This window comes from Eschrichtius robustus, chromosome 13 (assembly GCF_028021215.1).
Source record: "Eschrichtius robustus isolate mEscRob2 chromosome 13, mEscRob2.pri, whole genome shotgun sequence".
NCBI classification, from domain to species: Eukaryota; Metazoa; Chordata; class Mammalia; order Artiodactyla; family Eschrichtiidae; genus Eschrichtius; species Eschrichtius robustus.
Genome location: NC_090836.1, coordinates 60,903,840 through 60,916,109, shown reverse-complemented (window position 1 = coordinate 60,916,109; position 12,270 = coordinate 60,903,840). Strand labels below are relative to the sequence as shown.

Genomic DNA, 12,270 nt, shown 5'->3' with positions numbered 1-12,270 from the left:
AAAGAGAAACACTGAAGTAATAAAAACTTTTGAGTCATGCCTGAATAAATGTGGGAATTAAAAGTTACTCTTGAGAATTATTTGTGATTCACATCTTTATGCCTCAAAGAAATTGAGCAACACACTCTCTCTGCCAGTTATTTTTCATAACAAGAGTTAATAAAGTAGGAATTATAGAGAGATTTAAACTTTAGCATAAGTTCTGAAATATCTTTAAAAATAATACCTAGGACATCTGAAAACACAAGATACCCTAGCTGAGTTCACAGTCTATTTCCAGATAATTCCCATATATGAAATTTTCATTTTTCTACTACATTTGGTAAACAATATACACAGTGAATGTTCCCATGTAATTGAGAAAGATATTGAAAAATATGGGAAAGACTCATGAAAACTGGTCAGTAGACTTATAAGAATAAAATATATTATTAATATTTGTGGGAAGGAAATTATGCTTATCTAGATCAAAGGCTTATTTAGATGATTAGAGTCAGAAGTCATGTCATCTAGGAAACTAAGGAATCAAACCAGGAAAAACAACTTCAATAACAATATAAATTGTATGCACCAAATAGAACCTCACTGGCTAGATATTTTGGAAAACAAGGTGGAAAAATCCATCACAGAGCACTAATACATATAAAATCCAGTAAATAACATTACTAAAGACCACCTCTCCAGTATTCTTCCTTTCCTTGGAAAAGAGTTTCAAATCCAAAATCATCATTATAAATACCTGATACAGATAGTACCACTGCTTATAGTAACTCCAACATGCAAAACACAATTTGTTTTACAAAGACTCAGTAATGTCTTGGTTTGCCCCAGACTGCACAGGGCAGAAAAGAAAACCAGAGTAATCAAATAAGCCAAAGCTGATGTGAAATTCCAAGAATAAGAGTCTAAATCTATAATCTTCACCAAGGCTAATCTCCCACTGGTTCCAATTATATATCTATTGGGAAAACACAATTGAAATTTAAGACTATTAAAGTCATGCTCCAGCCTCCATGTGGTTACTACATTTGCCTTTTACATGTTAGCGGCAGAACCAAAAGAATTAAGAACTAAATAATAAAGGAATGAACTATAGAAGTGGTTTTCCAAGCAAGGTGTTGAGAGGCTGGGCAGTGTGAGGCAGCATTATATCACATGCAGAGATCTCATTTATGGAAAGGACTCCACTGCTAAAATCCTGAAATACAGATTCATGAACTAATAAATAGTAGGAGAAACTGCCATAGAGTCAATTGCACTGGGCTCAGAATCAGACAAATATAACTAAATTCAAAGCCTGTTCAGACCCTCACTAATTTTTAAAAATAAAAGCGTTTTAACACCAGCTTCACAGGAACTATTGGAATGATTAAATGTTTTAATGTATGTAAAGAGATCAGCAGAGAGTAGTAAATGAATAAATTATGTCCTCCCCCTCCTCACCCCAGAAGATACTAAGGAGGGATCATTTAATACATCCCAATGTCTCTTACCAAAACTAAACACTATCCATATTAAAACTTAGACGGAAAGCAATTTTACAGCTACCCGTCTCTTGTAGGTTATGACAGTGCTTTACAACCTTACTGCCAAGATGCTGGTCCCTACTACTCACCTAACTACAAACTAAGTCACTTTCATCTTGACCTTATTCAATTACCATACTCCATTCTTAATTCTAGGCTTCTAGACAGACGGTGGTTACTGAGAAACTCTTTGCCTTCTTAAATTCATTGTCTAAAACTAAAATCTATTCATGTCTTTTTAACCTTTCTTTCTTTGTTCTTCCTTCTAATTCTATGCAAATGAACAATCTCATCAAGTAGCTAACAATGAATACTGGGTTAGTACTACAGCCCATGAATTTCACTGTCTATCTTTACCAGTCTTGCAAATTTATCCAAAGGTGTCCATGGATACCTGATTTCCCCCAATATGATACTTTTATTTTCCCCGCTTCTAGTTTATAAAGAAACCAGTTTCATTAATTCCTTAAAAAATTCTAAGTCTAAATTTGAGCTCTGGGGACTCCCCTGGCGGTCCAGTGGTTAAGACTCCACGCTTCCAATGCAGGGGGCGCGGGTTCAATCCCTGGTCGGGGAACTAAGAGCCCACATGCCACGCAGCACGGCAGAAAAGTAAAAATTTTAAAAAAAAAGAAAAAGAAAAAGAAATTTGAGCTTTGCTTTGCCACCAATTTGCTATAATCCTGGTCAAAATCATGCAATTATTCACTTCCCTATGTATAAAATATCACACCAACCCCAACATAAGGGAATGGCAATATCACACAGAATGAGTAACCACAAGAGAATCCGTTCCCCCAAAAGGCTACTAGAGTAGAGGAAGCCAGGTAATTACCAAACTTAGTATCGTCTGTGTTTATAAAAGACATATTTTATGAAGTGTTGATTTTAAAATTTGACCCTGGTCACTGAAATAATTTTTCATATTTTGAAACTTTCTTTCAGCATGTATCTCACAGATATGCCCACAACAACTTAGAATCCATTTATAGAAAGAATAAAAGAAAAATACAAAAATATAATAAGCCTCAACCCTAAGACAATACATAAGCAAACGGAAACTACTATGACAGGGGCAGTTCATATAAATGCTAAAGGGAATTAATTTTTAAAAGATTTATTCAAAAACAGTCACTTTGCTAAGAACTGGCATGTAGCTTATCTCATTTTATTATCACAATTGCCCAGTGAATTAAGTAATATTATATGATTTTATAGACAAAAAGAGACCTGATTAAATTAAATAACTTTATGAATAACTACTAAGTCGTGCTGCTCAGATGTGAACCCATGTCTGTATGACAAGGCCAACATCCTTTGTATTTTTACCACAATCGTGTAGCACTATAAAGAGTTGTGGAGGACTGTGGTCCTCTGGATCTTTTCCTGACTTCCAGACCCTCAGGAAAGTTTTAGGTTTTGCATGTTTTGGTTATGGTAGACGAATTTGGGGCAAGTAGTTTACTATATTTGGGATGTATTTTCTCATTGGTCAATGGTCTTTATCAGCACTATCTATTAGAAATAAAATGTGAGCGAATATATAATTTAAAATTTTCTAGTAGCCAAGTTTAGAAAAGTAATAGGTAAAATTAGTTTTAATAATATTTAACCCAATATATCCCAAACATCTTTCCTACAGGTAATTTATATAAAAATTATTAATAAGGTATTTACATTATTTTTTCAAATCTTAGAAATTCAGTTTGTATTTTAGACTTATAGCACATATTTAACTAGCCATATTTAAACTAGCCATATTTCAAGAGCTCAATAGTCGCCTATGTCTATTGACTGCCATATTGGGCAATACAGCACTAGACAACCTTCAAGTTCTCTTCTACCCTCGAAGTCTAGAGACCTATCATTCTATAGTTTGCAAAATATACTCAGATGCTGAAGGGAATCAAAAAAGCATTACGTTGTAAAATTATCTTAGACCAAAGTAGCAATGACATGCATGGATTTTATTGCCTATGTCTTTTATTATTATTGTAGGATAACATAGATAGAAAAAGTAATAATATATTTGATATATATTTTACCATATATTTTATATGTGATACAAAATATCTTGCTATTTGATAAGGCAATTCTCCCTCACCTCATAACCCTTTTCCAAGAGTTTGTGACTCTCTTCTTGACTCTTTCAACTTCCATATAATTTCTGAACCAGTTTGTTGAGTTGAACAGAAGAGTCTGCTAAGATTTGGTTTAGAATTCATTGACTCTACAGATCAATTGAGACAGAATTAAGACTTTCACTCTATTAATGTTTTTGTTCTAAATTTATTTGGGTCATTTTTAATATAAATTTTTATATTTTTTCCACAGAACTCATATATCTTAGATTTATTCCCAGGTACTTCATATTTTTTAAACTAGACTAAAATGTATTATTTTATTTTACCTGCTATGTTGCTGGTGTGTGTGTGTGTGTGTGTGTGTGTATATATACACACACATACATATAAATACAATTTATTATTGTATTTGAATGTGTACTAGCAATCTTATTAAATTTATTAATCATAATAATTGAATTTCTTGGTTGTTCTATGTAGAATTATGTCATCTGTAAATAATGGCAACTTTGTATTTTGTGTTTAATCCTTGCATCTTTTGATTTTTTTCTGCCTTACTTCGCCAGCTAAGGCTTCCAGTGTGATGTTAAATAGAAGTGGTGGACAGCTGGCCAGCATCATTATCTGATTCCTGACCCAAAAAAGAAAATGTTCAATGTTTCATCATTAAGTTCTATTCGGCTATACGATGTTTGCAAATGACGTTTTATCACATTAAAGATGCTGATCTTAGATTGCAAAAAAATTTTGTCATGAATTATATACTGATTTTGTTTAAATATTTTTCTCCATTTATTGAAATAATATATTTTCTCTTTTGTATTCTTTTATTATCCATGTTCACACTGACTGATTTTCAAATGTTCAACCAATCTCACATTTCTGGAATAAACGCAACTTTGTAGTGCTGTACTTTATACTCGCTATTTATTTTGTTTAGGATTTTTGCATCTATGTTCATGGATGAGAAATATCTGCAATTTTCCCTTTTATAATGGCCATGTCAGGTTCTGATTTTAAAGTTATGCTGGCCTCATAGAATAAATTGGGGAGCATTCCTGCTTTTCTATTGAGTTTAAGAATTTTTTTAAATTGATGTTATTCTTTTTTTTACTATTTGTTAGAATATGATAGAGTTCAATAAAGTCAGCTAGAACCAGAGTTTCTTTTGTAGGAGCATTTTAGCATATTCAATTTGTTTAAGAGATAAAGAACTATTCATATATTTCTATACTTTTCTCAACACTAATAAGTTTATTTTTTCTAGGAATTTGTCCATTTTACTAAACTGTCAAAACTAGTAGCATAAAATATTAATAAAAGCCTCACATTATTTTTAACATATACAGTACCTGTGGTGATACTCTTTTTTTATTCTGTACATGGATTATTTGCACATTCTCATTTTTTATACCTTGATTAATCTCAACAAATATTTGTAAATTTTATTATTCTTTTCAGGAAATCAACTTGTGATGACCTGTTTTTGGATTGTTTTATAGTTCTTTAATTTCTGCCTTCTTCCTGGATAAGGCAAGGACTTTAGAGCAATTTAACCACATTTATTCCTCTCCCAGTAGATAGGTTATCACTACCAGTTACTTTATTTCTATTTTAAATTTCATGATACATTTTTATTATTATTTTAAACAATTAATGTTACTTTATACTTGCCTAGGTATTTACCAATTTTTTCTTGTCATTTCTCTTGTTTTCCAGACCTTCCATCTGGGATTATTTTCCTTCAGACTGAATGACATCTGGATTGAAATTTTAGTCTAAATTATGCTGCAATAACTGATGACTACAAAATCTCATTGGCTTGCAACAACAAAGATTTCTTTTTCTCTCACATTTATGCGTATGGTGGATCAACTACAGCTATGTTTAATGTACTCTTCATTTCAGGATCAAAGTTAAAGGAGAAACTCCTATCGAGAACAACAGTTTTAAAAATTCTGCTCAGAAGTATCACTTCTGAGTGACATGTCACTTCCAATCACACTCAATCAGTTAATAAAGTGATATGGTTAAATCTGATAACACTGAGGCATGAGAGTCGATTAGAAACAGTGGGAAAACCTTCTGACATTAATAAGATCTTCCCAACCTTTTTTTTTTGACGTTTCCACTTGACAGTGTCTGTTGATGACGAACTCAGTATTTGTCTGCCTGAAAAATGTCTTTCATTTACTGACATTTTCCGGGTATGCAATTCTCTGGGTATTTTTTCCTTTCAGAACAATAATGATATCATTCCACTTTCTTCTGACTTCATTGCTACTATTAAGAAATTAGCTGTCAGTCTGTTACCAATTTGAAGACAATCTTTTTTTTTTTTTTTTAAATCTCTGGCTGCTTTTAAGATCTAAACTTGTATTTGGTGCACTGAATATGATATATTCAGGTGTGTATTCCTTTCTACTTATCATGCTTGGGATTTGTTGGGCATTTTGAGTCCACAGACTGTATTGTTCTGTTCTGAAAAATTTGCAGCCAATATCTCCTCAAATATTTTCTCTTCCCCATACTTCCCCTCCGTTTCTTCTAGAACTCCAATTAGACATGTATTATACCTCATATACTAGACTTTCTTTTTCTCTCCTCCAAGAATTTTAATGTTTCTTTCATATAAATATTTCATATATACATTTTTCTTTTCTTTGCCTCTTCAAGCTAAATTCTGGAAAGTTATTCTGACTGATTTTCTGGATAATTATTCTGACGGATTCATTGAGTTTTTAATTTCAATTATTGGATTTCTCATTTCTAAAACATATATTTGTTTCCTTTTCATATATGCTAGGGTATGTTTAGAATGCTCTAACTTCAGAGACATTTTTATTTCTTTGAACATTGTTAGCATGACTATTTTATAACTTGTAACTATAATTACAATAACTATAGTATTTGCACATTTGTTTTTGTTTTATGTTTTGTTAGTTGGTTCTTGCTATTGATACCCTATTTCCTTCTGTGATTGCTAGTAAGTGTTACTGAGTAATTTTCCTTAGAAAAATATTTATAGATACTCTTTGAGGCTAACATGAAGGTAACTTTCTGCAGAAAAGCTTTTAATTTCCTTCTATCAGGTCCTTAAGGATACCCCCAGTTCAGAAGCAATTAAACAGAATTCAGATTTTGGGGAGCCATCAACATATGTAAATTTGGGTTTCAAATACACATGAGAATCAGACTGTGGTTATAACCTCTCTGAGAGTTTCCACTTCTGCTTTGGAGAGCATCAAGATGATCTTCCTTACAGACCTGTACTGGAAGAATGAGGCCAGTTTACCTTTACTCCTCCCACATTCCTTGGGGTTCCCAACTCTACAAGAGGAGTGCTATCTTTTAGACTCTCCACCTAAAGTGGGTCCCAGGTTTGTTTCCTGTCCACGTTATCCTATTTGCACTTGAATTTAACTCATTTGGCAAACTTCCTCAGAGAAAAGTGGGGGATTCAATGATCCTCTTAACCTTCTGGTTCCAGCTTTTATTTACATTTTAATTTGGTTGATCTTTACTGTCTTTTTAGATCTTTGGTGCTTAAAAAAATTTTTTTTTTCTATTTTATGGAGCATTTTTAGTTGTTATTATTCCACCGCAAAGGTTGGTCCAAATAATCTATCTCATCATGTTTCCAAAAAGGGAAATTCCAAGATGTATCTTTATTTAACATTATTTAATATTTCATTGATGTTTTTGTAACAGAAACATATTCATTGCAAACAAAACACAAATAATATTTGTCTCCCACTTTCATTTTATACTTTATTTAGTGGAATGAATATTCCTCGTCCTAGATAAAAATCGCAATAGGTCTCATGTTTTGGATATCCAGCCCTGGACAACAATAAGTTTTAAACCTCAATTAGCATTAAATTGTTTCACTTCCGCCCACCCACCCTCATTAACTTTAGCCTGCTTTGGTCTGGAGTCTGCTGTATTGAAAGGGATCTCTTTGCTATTCTACTCCACACTCTCTACTCAATTTCTCTCCCATTTGATCCCTTTGCTATTCTACTCTATTGTACTTCCCTATATGCAATGTCTTCCCCTTTCACTAGCTGCTAATTAGCCTGTCTCCGGGATTAAAGTTGTGTGTGGCAAACAAGAGGTTGAGTCAAGGGATTGAGGTACATGAGTTAAGGGAACAAAAATGTACTTACTTGGATGAGTGGCTTTGTGCTCTCTGAACCTGGCAAATAATGAAAGCTGACTTTTGATGAGGTACTTTGTGGACTTAGAGGATGATTCCTGCAGGGCACATGTGATTCTATTCCTGGTGGTCATTTGAGATGGTTTCCTTAAGCCCTGGCTATTAATGGTACATTTCCAGACTCTTTTCTCTGACGATAACCTTTGGATAAATCCTCAGGTGATTCCATACCACTTTTCTCCTGTGTAGCCCATATTCAGTCTATGGGAAATGTGCCCTGACAAACTCTGCAAGTACAAGTCAATCAAAACACATCAGCACTCTTTGTCAAAAAGCAATGTGTCAACTTTTATCATCTCCAGATTTCTCAGGCAGGAGGCAGACCTCGGTCTTAGATCTGCTTTAGTTTTTCTCTCACGTAAGAAAACATAAGTCCTCTATGGTTTCCAACTGTAGAAGACACATTTAGAGTTCTGGTCGCCTCACTTAAGTCTTCCCAAACCAGCTTTGAGAGGGAGGGAACAGACCATCCTTCTCCTAAGGTCAGTGGAATGGTGACTCACGACAGCACAATAGCTCTCTAAAAGAAATATCTTTGGCAATTCATTCCCCCAATCTTTCCCGACTCTTTAAGGCCTTGATGAGGGATCCAAGTGTCATGGAGCAGCTTATCATTCATTCTCTGCACGAAAAATGAACCATCTTACTCCTACCTGGCATCCTTCTATATATGATTTTAATGACACCTCAATCAAAAATGGGACATTCTGTACACTTTGATATCATTGTTTTATAATCAAAAACAAATTATCAAAAATTTTTAAAATTATTAACCCCACATTTAGCCATGATCTGTGTGATGCTTATAGTGAAAAGTCTCATACCTATTTGCACCATTTCTTTAATAATTTTTTAAGACAAGTAAAACTACATGATATAGTCAACTGAATGGATTTTTAGAATTTCAAAATTGTTAATTGATGGAAAAAAATCCAAATTCTGGTAGAAAAAAATGAAAGCAATATATATGCATCTCACAAAGAAGTAGGAGGGAGAACTTTAGAACTCTCTAAAATAGCAAAATCTATTTCAATAATACTTGGGAGAAGTAGTTATGTTAAAGTTTCCTTCAGGAGGAGAAAAATTCACCCTCACCAAAAACATCCAGGTACACCTCCACTCATTTCTCATTAGGGCAACCAACACCTACCAGAAAAAATTCTATTTCCTCCAAAAGCTGTGTGCCTCTCACATGAGAAGAAGCCTGAATATCCTGGTCCCTGCTCAGAAGCAACGATTGCAAACGGAGAGATCTTTGCTGGATTCCACTGGGAGTCTCAGTGGAAACAACAATCTGTTGTCATTATATAGAGCACTATACAATGCCCTGGGAAGCCCTAATTCTCATAAATCAAAAGTTCTACTTGAATTCGACTGATCTATTTTAGGGAAGGCAATCCTACTCAGAATCAGATTTGTCACAGCACATTCCTTTAATCCTTAGCAGTATGAGCTCTGTAAACACAGTATTTGAAATAATATTACACATTATTTTATACAGAAGCCTTCAGAGTCCCGCATCCCTGAAAGCTTTCTAGTGAAACAGCCAAGTAACTTACTTAAGCTTCTTTCTTTTTTTTTTTTTTTTAAGCAGGAGAGAAGTGAAAGTGCTATGGGCCAGTAAGCAAAGTAATGTTTGAATATTGAGAGGAGTTAATGAGACAAAAAAAGAGCTGTTGCAGTTGGCAAGTCTTACAAAGCAAAGGTTCCTGCAAAGGTAATAGTGATACGAATTAAAGACAAGGACACTGACCATCTATTTGATGTTTATACCCCAAAATGTTGCCCTCAGTAACTGCACCATATCTGCCAGACTGCCAACTTGCTTGCAAATATAATCCTCATGAAATGTTATGTTTTCCTTTACACTGACCAAGCGCATTCACCCTTTTAGAAACATCACAAAGGACTTTGTGTGAGGCTTTGAATGAATCTGCATAAAACCTCTGTGAATTAGCCAAGTGAGTGTTTTGTTTCTTTTGTTTGTTTTTTATTTTCCCTTCTGTGGTCCAAGCACACACGGAGAACAGATGCGGTAGAGAAAAAGAAAAATAACAGTAGACGTCAGCGAGCTAGGCTTAAGATAGGAGATGACTTTGGGGAAAAGTATAATTAGGAATTAACTGAGTATTAGAGATACGATATACCAATGTACAGCTAGAGGACCAAATCAAATCATGAAAGAGGACCACTGAAGAGAGTAGAGACATCTCAAACAATAGCAACTAGAGTTCTGATCTACATAGAGATCATTTTGAATGAACAAAAACAGACAAGTTATATACAATATTTTCAAGTCAGTAGATAAAAAATTAACACCTCCATGAGGTGTTCCATGACCTTCCCCCATACCTACCACCAGATAGAGTCATTACAGTGTCCTGGGATAGTGTTCTACCATCTATACTCATATATTGTTCTCTTTGTCTCAGTATTGTCTTCTGTAAAAAAGAACTAGTGATATCTTAAGGATGAAACGGGATAACTCCTAAATGTTCCTAGCACATGCCTTAAACATAGGGGGCACTCAACAAATGACCATTAAGATTCTACTCTAAATATCTTTACTTAGATCTGTCTCCCTCATTACAATCTCCTTGAAGAATTTATCATCTACTGTTAATTGAGAAGTTACTGTATACTAGGCACTGATCTATGTGTTTTACATGTAGATGCTATTGTTATCCTTATTTTACAGACCAGAAAACAGAAGCACTGACAGAATAACTAAGTTGCCCATGGTCACCTATCTAGGAAATGGCAGAGCTAAGACTTAACCCAGGTAGTCTGGCACATAGATAGTAGAACACACTGAGTACAGATACTATAGAAACACACACACATACACACACATATGTTTGTGTGCATCCTGCTTAGCTATAAATAGCACAGAAATCAAGTATGAGTCAACTTCATCTCCTTAATATTTTCCTTTCTACCCATAGTCAAAATCAGAAATGCCTGCTCAAACCAACTTCAACTAGGACCTACCTCCTTCACTCCACTCCAAGCCCCCATGATCTGTTCTGTTAACTCTGGTTTCTGTCCTATTGGGTTCTACTTTTCTGACTATCTTCTGCAAATGGAAGTCCGACTTGGACTTCCCAGCTGAATTTCAATGTTGGCTTCATTCCAGAATCTAGATTACCCTTCAGCTTGAAACTCTGCCATCTTTGGATACGGTCTATCCTACTCCTGTGTCCAATCCAGGCTCCTGGGAATCCGCTCTGGGACCTTATTTTAAAATCCATCTTTCCTTTAAGGCAAGTATGAATATTTAGGTTCCAATTTGGGATTGAACTCCAATGACCCTGGGCAAGTTTTTAATCTCTCAGTTTCCTCATTGGAAACTATTAGGATTTGTCTCACCAGGTTGCTATGAGAACGAAATAAAATCATATATGTCAAGCACTTAGAACTTGCTACACAGCAAACAATGCAAAGGTGCACTGAATGAAAAGGCTGAGAACAGGATAATTCAGTCTGCTTTTTTTATTTTGTCTACCTGAATGACTTTCCTATTCTTTTTTTTTTTTTTTTTTTTTTTAGGAAACAAGTGGTATTTTATTCCTATCATCGTTGTTGAGGAGAGATCACGACACAGAGAACAGCAGTCCTGGTCACAGCGGCACGGTTTGGTTAGTTTCCACGAGAACACAATGAGTGGGAGGGGCAGGGTCTGATTTTCCACTCTCTTCACCAGCTTCGACCTAGTGCTGTTCCCCCTGCAGCAGGGCTGCGCGGAGCCCTGCCGGGTCCCTAACCCGCAGCACAGCCGCTGCACTTGCCGTTCTGGCCAGTGACAGGCGAGCAGAGGGTGCAGGAGCCCCCGCTGCTGCCTGGCCAATGGGATGTGGGCAGAGAAGCAAAGGACCCCTGCTCTCCCAGCTGTCCCTCCCCAGAGCACTGGCCCCAGCTGAATGCACCCCTTCAGCCATCACCTGCCAGAGCCCCAGGTCAGGGACAGGAGTCTGAGTCCAGACGAGTTGGGCTAGAGATGGGCGTCTTGGGAGCAGGGAAGGCTGGAGAAGGGGGTAGGGTTCCAGAGACCACGGGGTTATTGCTGAGAAGATATGCAAGGGGCACGTTCCCCAGGGGCGGAGTGAGGTGGGGCAGATGGGCACCAGGGAAGGGGTGTAGCTGCCCGAGGGAAAAGCGGGCTCATCAGCCCCTTGCTGGGAACCTCTCACTGCCAAGGGACCTCAGAACAGACCTGGTCCAGGGACAAATATGGAAGCAAGGGTCTTATAAAAGGAGTGAAGACGGGCCACGCAGAAGGATCACGAAGGTGATGTAAACCTTCCCAAGTCCCAAGCCAATCGGAGACTCCCGCTCGTGCCCAACCCCTCCATCCACCCCTAAATCAAGAGAAGGAACTGGTCTCTTAGGGACAAAGCAGACTCCCAGGAGTGGAAGGTGATGGGGCCATGGAGAGCAGAGA

General features: G+C 36.2%; 1 protein-coding gene across 1 annotated transcript in view; it reads right to left on the bottom strand.

Annotated features, from left to right (window-relative positions):
- Window positions 1-12,270, bottom strand: part of TRHDE (thyrotropin releasing hormone degrading enzyme) — a 394,881-nt gene that overhangs the window by 223,377 nt on the left and 159,234 nt on the right. The gene's annotated exons all lie outside the window — the stretch shown is intronic.